The following is a 10,150-nucleotide window of genomic DNA, read 5'->3' as shown; positions in this document are numbered from 1 at the left end:
TTCGCCATGCCGGAAAAGTACCTAGCGGCATGCCGCAAAACCCCCCGAAAAACCCCTACCGGCCTGCTGCGACACGTACATTACAACACCGCCATGGAAGCAGCAGCGACAGTAAATAACGAGGACCGTAATTTACGGATCCCGTAAATTACGGTCACCGCAAAACAACGGAACCGGAAATTACGTCATCGCACAGGAACGGGAAGGAGCGCGGCGGCCATCTTTAAAAACACAATCCATTGCCATCCTCATTAGGCAGCACCCTTGGGAGCAATCCGAAGTTGGGGAAAGCATCAGGAACCCAGGAACTATGCCTAAAGCACCTAAGAAGTCTGTGGACCGGCTCCGCAAGAAGCGATTCTGCCCTGATGAGCTCCAGGTCATGGTGGACTACCTGGCAGAACACGCTGACGTGGTGTTCAGCCCAGACATGCGGAGGGAGTCCACTATCCGCAAAAAGAACATCTGGGCAGAAACCGCCCAAAGGGTGAGCGCTGTAGGCTCCATCCCTCACACCCCCAAGGACTGCCGCAAGCGGTGGGATGATTTGCGGGTGCGGGTGCGGGGACTCCTCACTGCCAACAGGAGTCAGGCCATGCAGACTGGAGGGGGCCCAAGTTCCCCTGTGCGACTTGAGGCATGGGAGGAGACATGCGCCGCAATGATTGGCACGGAATGCATAGAGGGCATCGGTGAAATGGACTGCGGGGCAACCTCGTCTGCCGATGGAGGTGAGTGTCCAAAGTCAACACTGCCAATGGCAATTGCATGATGTAGACTCCCCCAAGGGCCATAAAAGGCACCTTGTCATGTAGCCACCCCCCATCCAACTAATGCAGAGTCAACTGCAACGCAATCAAGGGCCAAGTGCAAGTACATAACACACATCAGCCATAGTGCAGTAACTTGCACATTCCATCATGCACATTGTGCATCAGGTTCGGCAGTGTGTGAGCCAGACTGCACATTACTATGGCAGGATGAGTCACTCCGACACATGCGTACACATGCTTACATTCAATTCACATTCATATGTACTAGTACTGTTGCAACGGCCAGAGGGCCACAAACCCCAAATTACAGAAATGTGAATGCAGCGATCTATGCAATTAGCGCATCATACAATCACTCATGTTGTCCCTCTCCTCTACCCCCACAGGCACCGATCATGACAGCGGGGATACCCAGACGACCCGTCCATCCACCTCCACGTGCAGAGGCCGGTCCCGGAGCATTCCCGCACGGAATAAGAAAACCACCCAGGCACCACAAACGCCAGTGGAGGATGCACCACCACAATCCCTCCCTGCCTCGGCACCTGCCACATTAGACACCCCAAGGTCGGCAGAATCAAGCATTGCTGGGGAGTTGGCAGCTACGGCCACCCAGGAGAATGTGGACAGCCCCTTATCGATCTGTGGTGCCACTGAGGAGGACTTTTACCCCACAGTCCACACCCCGGAGCCCACCAATGTCCCCCTGCCATCAAGCAGTGACTCTGTGGAGCAGGAAACACCTGGCCGTAGTGCTCTGGCAGATCCTGGACCTATTCCACCAGTTGAGGCCATGCCAGGGCAGGTAGGCCCAAGACCCGCCAGGAATGTACCTACATACATTGATGAACCACGTGCACATCAGCTGACGGACCTCATCAATGTGTTCATGGAGGACACCCGCCAGGGCAGGGTGGAGTGGGTGGATGAGCTAAGGCAGATGCGTCAGGCGGTCACTGACAGCAGCAATAGGTTGTGTGCGGTCCTGGGACGCATCGCGGATGCCCTGGAGGCTGCACCTCCCACACGACAGCCCCAGCGGGAGGACACACCGTCACAGTGCTCCTCCACCCAGACCAGCCCGCTCCGACGCTCATTGCGTACATTGCGCCGGCCCAACATGGATCCCCCTGGCTCTGGGGGCACGCCTTGAACATGCTGGCACACACATGTGGCCTATGTTGGCCTTATTGCACTATTCTGGGGTTGTTGTGGGTGAGGGGGAGGGGAGTGAGGGTGTGTTTGGGAGTTGGGGGGAGGGGGAGGGTGGTGGAGGTTTTGTTGTACACGTTTCATGACAATTATTCAATACACTGGTTGTTCATAATGTAAAACGGAGTGGACATTGATCATTGCGCAGGTGTCATTTGATGTCTCACAGTGCATGGAAGGCAACATTTGCATCCTGGGGAGTCCGTGGTAGGTATATGTAGTCCCTTGTGTGCTTGAGGAGGGCATCCAGCACTTGGTTCAGTATCCGGGTAAATAAGGGTTGTGATATACCATGCATGTGCCCCACTGTGTGCCGGTAGGTGCCTGTGGCAAGGAAGTGGAGCACAGTCACTACCTTCAGTGGAGGGGGGATGGCAGAGCTTTATTCAATGAAACTCACTATGTCGTCATGTATCAGGTCCACTATGGTGGTGATGGTGTCATGGTCAAGCCGGTACAGGGTGTGGATCTGATGTGGTGTTAGGTTGAAGGAGGTGGCTCAGATGCGAGGGATTGGGGCTGCCGGCGTGGTAACGGTGGATGCACTGGTGGTGCATGCTGGGCCTGTCTCACCCTCCGTCTCCTCCTGTGTGTCCTCTGTGGTTGGGGCTGTGGTTGTTGTTGCTACTGCCTTGCAAGCAAGGCCTCCAGCTCCAGTTGTGCCACTACTATTGGTATCATCTTGGTGTGGGAGAGGGTGTGGTGTGTGGGTATGCTCATTTTGTGCTGTGCCAGACTCCATTGGCTACACCTGTGCTGATTGTGTGCACCTGTGGCTGTGGAAACCACTGCTCTGTGTTCTTAACTCCTTCTCTGAGATGCCTGTATGTACTCCATGCCGGTAAGGTACTTTACGGCCTTAAGGAGACCGTTATTTACGTGTGCTCCTTACTTGCGATCAGCTCCGGTTTACGCCATGCCGTTGATTACGCCATGGTGGTGTGCGCGCGCGACCCAAGACCGTAAATTACGGCATTGTTGTTTGCGGTGCCGTAATTTACGGTCTGAAGGGTCGGAATGGCATGGAGCGGAAATCCATGCCGGTAAATCATTACCGGCATGGTTTGTACCTTACCTCCAACCTCGGAATGAGGCCCAATATCCCCGTCCACAATAAAACTCTCTTTGAAAGTACACCAGGGTGAAAGTTGGGCAGCCTTGCGATTCTATTGCAATGTGCACAAGTATAAGTAGTCAGACAGACCACTTACTGTGCAAGTACTGTAATGGGTGATGTATACAGCAGATATGCATCAGTTATCACTGTGGCTTATGGTCGTTTTTGGTTCTTGCTGATGACCTGTCTGTTTTCAAGATGCCAGAGTCTCAGAGAAGAATACCCCACAGTTTCGTTTCCCCGCCTCATAGTCTGATCCCACACTGCTAAGAAACTTTTCAGGAGGTGTGTCATGTATGCCATCATTGCTGAGTTTGATATGCCCAGTTCACTTGGCAAATGTTGGGTTGGCTGGTGTGCCTCCTGCCTGCGCTCTTTCTTTAATGTTAAAGTGTTGCAGCAAAGTGTGCTTGCACTTTTGCACAGTATCGCCTTCTTATGATGCTGCGAGTCCCACTTCCCGAAACATGCAGATGAAAAGGATCCATTTTACTGGGTCCACAGATCTCTCCGAAGGATAGATCAGGGGCAACGTGCTCGCCTTGGAAGCAAGACAACACAGAGCAACAGAGGTTTGATCCCTGGGTCTGCACTTAGAAACCCCTGGGTATTAAGCGCGTTATAAATAACCTATCATATTCATATATCATATATAAAGTAATTCGACAGGTACAAACTGCTCTGCAAGGTTGAATGCATGTGCCTCGCCAACTGTGCCACATTTGCATTGCCTGAAAAAGCTCAGGCTCTCACCATGTTGGTCACGTTGAGCTACCAGAGAGAGAACATCGCTCAGGGATGCACTGTGATGGTTAATCTGCTTTGTTGTCTCCTTGAAAGGTTGTAACAGGGAGCAGATATTAGACAACAGCAGCCACTGACACAGTAGTAAAATGCTGCATCTAGAGAGTTCCGGTGAATGTTACAGGATTCTGAGATGGCGTTGCACTGCTCATGGAGCCTGTGGAACATGCGAGAGGTAGAGATGCGGCAGGCTGCCACTGAGGTCTTCAGGTTATGCAGTGGCAACGTGTGGAGCAGGTGCAGTGCAATCCTGGCATGGCAAGGCCCAGCTGAGATGAGAGCAGATGTTCATGGCCAGAGCAGCCATTTCTTGCACAACCTCACGAGTGCTAGTAAAGCATATGCCCATGAGGTGAGGAATGCATAAATAGGGGGATGAAAAGTGTCTTGCTAATTTGTAAGGTGGCAAGGACATTAGATCCAATGTCTGCTGTAACAAAAGCACAAATCCAAACTATGAGGCCTTAGCCACTGTGGCTCCACCTCCTCCAGCCTGTGCACACGTCCACTCCCCTGTGACGTCTTCACTGAAACCCGTTGCATGCACAATGTTTCCTGGGGCTTGTTTGATCATCCCTGCTGTCCCCTTGAATAACTGTGGTTCCCCTTTTGGCTGTTAGGGGGACGAAAGTCCTCTTAGTGTGCTGTGACATCCATGTAGTCAAGGATCTGACCACTGTTACACATGTCCATAGTGAACTGTGCTTTTTGCCCCATGGACTGCTTTAGTACCCACTGTGCTGTAGGCATGACCTTGTTGAACAATTCTGGGATCACTTTGCTAGAGAAAATATTTCACCTGGTAACTTCCCAGGGGTGATCGACTTTTTCCATAAAGCACCAGAATCCAGGGTTTTTAACAAAAGAGCCACCAAAATATTGCCGGTATACATCACTTTTGCCAAATGGCCACTTCGCCGAATTCGTTTTTTGTCACTTTTATTTTGCTGCCTTGTGTTTACCACAAACAGCTGGATGGTACGTTTGGGTAATGTATATAACAGGGGCATGGGGGAGGAAGGGGTTTGTGGGGGGGTCTCCCTCCTCTGTGTTTTAAAAAGTGGCAAAATGATGAGGGGAGCTCCTCTCCGGCAAAAATCCTTTTACAAATATATTCAATTGCTGGGTCCCCCCGAACCACGAACATGGCTGAGCTGCTTTCATAAAACACCCTGAGGCTACTCGTCAGAAGAATGGGAGTAATCAGACCCCAAACACCTGAGCACGGACTGGGGTTGCAGACGTGAAGCTCTGTGCCGCTTCATGGTTCCAGGAGATTCAACGAGAGAGCCGCAGCTCCTGGACGCACGCGGGCCTCTCCGTGGGCGGAGTCGGCCTGGCAGGCACCGTGCGACAACGGCAGAAACATCAATCAGCTTAGACTGCTCCGGATGCCGAAATTGCCCCGGGGTCGACAGCGGACGTTGGCGGAGGCACGAGGGGGGAAACTGGTTGGAGGCCCTCTCGGTAAGAACATCGCTGTCCCCCTTCTGCCCTCGGCGAGCCATAGGCGCTGAACCCTGTACAGCACGCATAGTGCGTACCCTGCCGAGTGCCGGGCCGGCAGACCAGGCCCCAGCCCACCTTCCATCGGAGAGAACCTCGCGCGACCCCTGTGTTGCCGGGGACTGCAGCAGCTGCATTTGGGCCACAGCATATCGGAGGGGACTGTCCTTTCTGCAGCAGTCGGGCGCGGTGGCCCGGACACTGCTGGCCACGCTCACGCCGCACTGGGCCGCCCGCGCATTGGGGATCGCACGGCAGAACATCACTCAATCACGGACCTGGTCCCCACGGCATCCCATCAACCAGCTAAGGAGCCCTGAGCGGGAAACACTCGTTCCGGCAGGAATGCAGACCGGCAAACAGGAGGACACGGGAGAGGGCGCACTACATCCCGGATGATATCCGCGCAACATACGAGGTAAACTATCAGCACACGACCTGCAGGTGCCCACTGACTGCTGGTGCCGGTGGCCGCGGGAACACCCAGGCCCTGCAGGCATGATTGCGTGGAACAAGGTGGCCCGACATTGAGACTGGGAGTGTTAGAGGAGCAACCATCTAACCCTGACCTTTGTCGGAACCGAGACCAATTGGCCGCAAAACTATTACCTACACGGACACTATCCCACCCGTACGGCAATACATGCCAAGGATCTAGTGACTACGTGTGAGGACACAGTATACCCCTGCCAACATCCGCAAGGGTGCAAGCCAAACTCTCGCCCGCATGGCCCGCTAACCTCTGTCAATTGACGGCGCCTCCAGAGCACTCTGCCCCTGCAGCCAGCATAATTGAGAGTCGGTTCTTTACCAAAATCCAACAGAATAAACTATAGGGCAGCTCCTGAAAGAATCACCACTCCTCCCTGCAACAACACAAATCTATGAAGGAGTAAATACGTGGGAGGGATCAGTCCACTCCGGATAACGCTGGTGGGACTTATCAAGCGTACCCTGTCGCTGGCCAGAAAAAAGTATCAGCACTCCCTGGAACACCCTGCCCTGCAGTCAAACTGCCTCGGGCACGCCATCCCGAAATTGAGACCACAGAGGGCCAGATAGCCAACCATTAAAGACCAAAGAGACGAGAAAAGGACGGAAGCCAGCAATCTAGCACAGTCGCTCTCGGGACAGTGACACCAGTCAGCCTGCACCCACGCTGGACTGCCTCTTGGCACTGACATTTCCGAATCTAATTGGACATCCACACCCTTCACCTCAACTAGGTCAAGCAAAACAAACACCTTTGTGATGCCCTGGAAAAATGTAGTAAAGAACAGGAAGACTGGGCCGATGGATTCCTTCACAAACTCACAAACATCCTTTGAGGGTCCGGACCCATCGACAGCCACCACATCGTCGGCTACAGACGACACGAAATTCGATCATATTCTAACCACGGTGCAAAATGGTTTCCTGGCGATTAATGTCAAACTGGACAATATCGTCTCAACAATAGGCTCCCTCAAAGCCCGTGTAGACAAAGAAAGTGCCAGGATCACAGACACCATAAACAGAATCAGTGCGAACGAAAATTCAACCCACTAAAGCACTCGTGTCATTACACTCCTGAAAGGGGAAATGAACAAGCTCCGGGATAAGTGTGAAGACATGGAGTTGAGATTGCGTCGGAACACCATACGGATAGTCGGACTTTCAGAATCCTTCTGCAAAGGCCCAATGGAATCCCGAATCGAAACCCTGCTGAAATCCCTCCTAGGTGAAGACGCGTTCTCTCCACAATTTCTGATCAAACAGGCTCATCGGACTCTTGCCCCAGCACCCAAGCCGGGTGCCCCTCCCCGCACGATCACCGCCAAACTACTGAATTATAGGGACAGAGACACAGTTCTGAGGCTCGCAAGGGAAAAGGGGCCCCTGCAATACAGTAATGACAATATCCATATTTACCCCGACTTCTCAGCAGGAGTCCAAACTCAAAGGCGATCCAATGAGTCCAATAAGCGTCAACTGCGGCTGAGAGAGGTGCCCTAGCCCTACTTTTCCCTGCAAAATTGCGCATACAACACGGCGGGTGGGCACACTTCTTTGAATCTCCCGCAGCGGCACTGGCCTATGTGGAAGCCTCAATCCCCCTCCCCTCTAGGAGACACGAACTTGATCAGAATGGTCTGCAACAACCAGTGTAAGGACCACAGAAATCCAATGACTGACTGCAGCTCCACGTTATCATTTTTCAACTTTATGCAGTAAAAGGTGGCAATAGGGGACATCACAGTTCCCACACCCTGAATGGAGCCGGATGAGACGCGCTTGGCTACGGAAGTGGCGTTGCAGCACTCGTGCGCCCTCGGGAGAAACCACAAGTTTGTAACAAGGGATCATCCTCATGTTGGGGACGATGGTGTGGGTGGGGGTGGGTACAGGTAACGAGGGACTGTTTTGTTGTTTAAGAACACTGTTACCACCGGTGGAAGCCCCAGTTGGTCACCGGGAGACGAGGTCAACGAGTTTGAGTGATGTAAAAAATGCAATCATCACTGTATCACACGCTGATCCCCTGAAAGGAATGACCCCTCCCCTCAAGCACTGCTGGAGTCCATCGAAATGGCTCAGAAAATAAAGCTACCCGCAGGATTAAAACTTAAAATGCTTACCTGGAATATTCGAGGACTGAACAATAGGGTGAAAGCCAGTAAAGTAGGGGCATATATAAACAGGCACCGCCCACACATAGCTATGCTCCAAGAAACCCACGCCTTGCGAGGAGCTAACGAAAGTGTTCTGCAACAAATGGGGAATAATACACACTACACCGAATACTCATCCCAGAATAGAGGTGTCCTCATGCTAATACACCCCTCGCTGGGGTTTGCTACTGAAAAAAGTAAAAGCGATCCACAGGGTAGGTATGTCGTGGTGTGGGGCACTGTGGCAGGCGAGAAATTGATACTGATCAACACTTACGGCCCGAACGTTGATGACCCCGAGTTTTATGTCCATGTCCTCGCTCAAATTGGTCCGACAGAGGACACGTGGGTGCTATGGGGAGGGGACTTAAACACCATACTTGATGTCTCCCTAGACAGGTCTTCGGGTAAACAGAGGAACCGCACTAGATCCACCACCATCATAGCGGAGTTCCCCCTGACGGATGCCTGGAGTGGGATACACCCAACAGACAGACAATACACGTTTTACTCATCACTACATGATACAGAGTCCAGAATTGACTACTGGTCCATCTGTTCCCCCCTGATCAATTCGGTAGAGCGCTGCAATATTCTCCCCCGCACGCTCTCAGATCACTCTCCGGTCACGCTTGAAGTATCGCTCCATAACACTAAACCACCTACTCAACGGTGGAGAATGCCCCCAAATATCCTAAGGGACCCAAACCTGGAAGAGTCACTATATATCGAAATGGAGGAATTCTTTCAACTAAATAAATGGTCAGTAGACAAATGGTCAACCATATTGGAAACATTTAAGGTATGGGTGAGATGCAACATAATGTCTAAAACTACTGGACTCCTCAAGACTGTCAGAACTGAATTAAGCAAAACGGAAACATACCTGATAACACTCGACACTGAATATAGCCCAACACATAATAAAAATACATTAGCCGATATCAACACACACCTTCAAAAATGTAATGACTTAGCAACCAAAGAACAACAGTATATGGCCACACCAATCAGGGCACGCAGATACGGAGAGGGCAATAGGGCGGGACATCAACTGGCGCGCTTATTACGGAACAAATACAACCATACCCCAATCACAAGCATTTTGACAGGGGCTGGGATGGCTGTACACGGGGAAGAAGACATTAATGCTGAATTTACCGAATACTATAATGACTTGTACGCAAATCATGACGCACGCACGCAGGAAGACATAAAGTAATACCTAAGCAAGATCACCCTCCCTATGCTCTCGCTAGAGGATAACTGGGCCCTCGAGCAGCAAATAACCAGCGAAGAGATTGCTGAAGCGATCAAGTCACTGGCGGCTGGTAAAGCCCCGGGCCCAGACGGCCTGAGCTCAGAACTATATAAATCATAGTCCACAATACTCGCCCCGATACTAACTGTAGTATGGGAGGAGGCCATGAGCTCCGGCTCACTCCCGGACACAATGAAAGACGCAATCATAATGATATTGTTAATACCTAGGCGCCCCGCCCATGAGCGCTCCTCCTATCAGCCCCTCTTCTTGATCAACACAGATACTAAGATCTATGCAAAAGTACTCGCCACTAGACTGTTACCCAGAATGACCACCCTAATACACCCTGACCAATGCAGCTTTATTCCAACAAGGTCCATGGCCCTAAACTTGTGTAGACTATTCCGCATCATGGCACAGATTAGACCGGAGGTACAAGCAGTGGCTATATCACTGGACGCTGAGAAAGCATTCGACTCAGTCTCATGGGTTAACCTGTCCTCAACAAATTCGGGTTCGGCCCGTACTTTACACAGGCCCTCATTACGACCCTTGCGGAAATCGAAAAACGATGGCGGAAATGCAATACCGCCATCGAATACCGCTCGTTGCGACTATGACCCGTCACCGTAAAGTACGATGCCATTAGCGACACCGTAGTGAACGCCAACGCTAACTGCACCAAGTACGCGCACGCGCGCCATGCAAAACCGTAATTACCACCATGGCGCAACGGTACGCGAATTCTGACCCTAGCGGACATTTACATAACGCCATCAAGCATGGCGGAAAGTACCATTCCGCCATGGCGAGAATTACGGCA

The sequence above is a fragment of the Ambystoma mexicanum genome, chromosome 10, assembly GCF_040938575.1.
Source record: "Ambystoma mexicanum isolate Mex_15411 chromosome 10, UKY_AmexF1_1, whole genome shotgun sequence".
NCBI classification, from domain to species: Eukaryota; Metazoa; Chordata; class Amphibia; order Caudata; family Ambystomatidae; genus Ambystoma; species Ambystoma mexicanum.
This window is presented reverse-complemented; position numbering follows the sequence as displayed.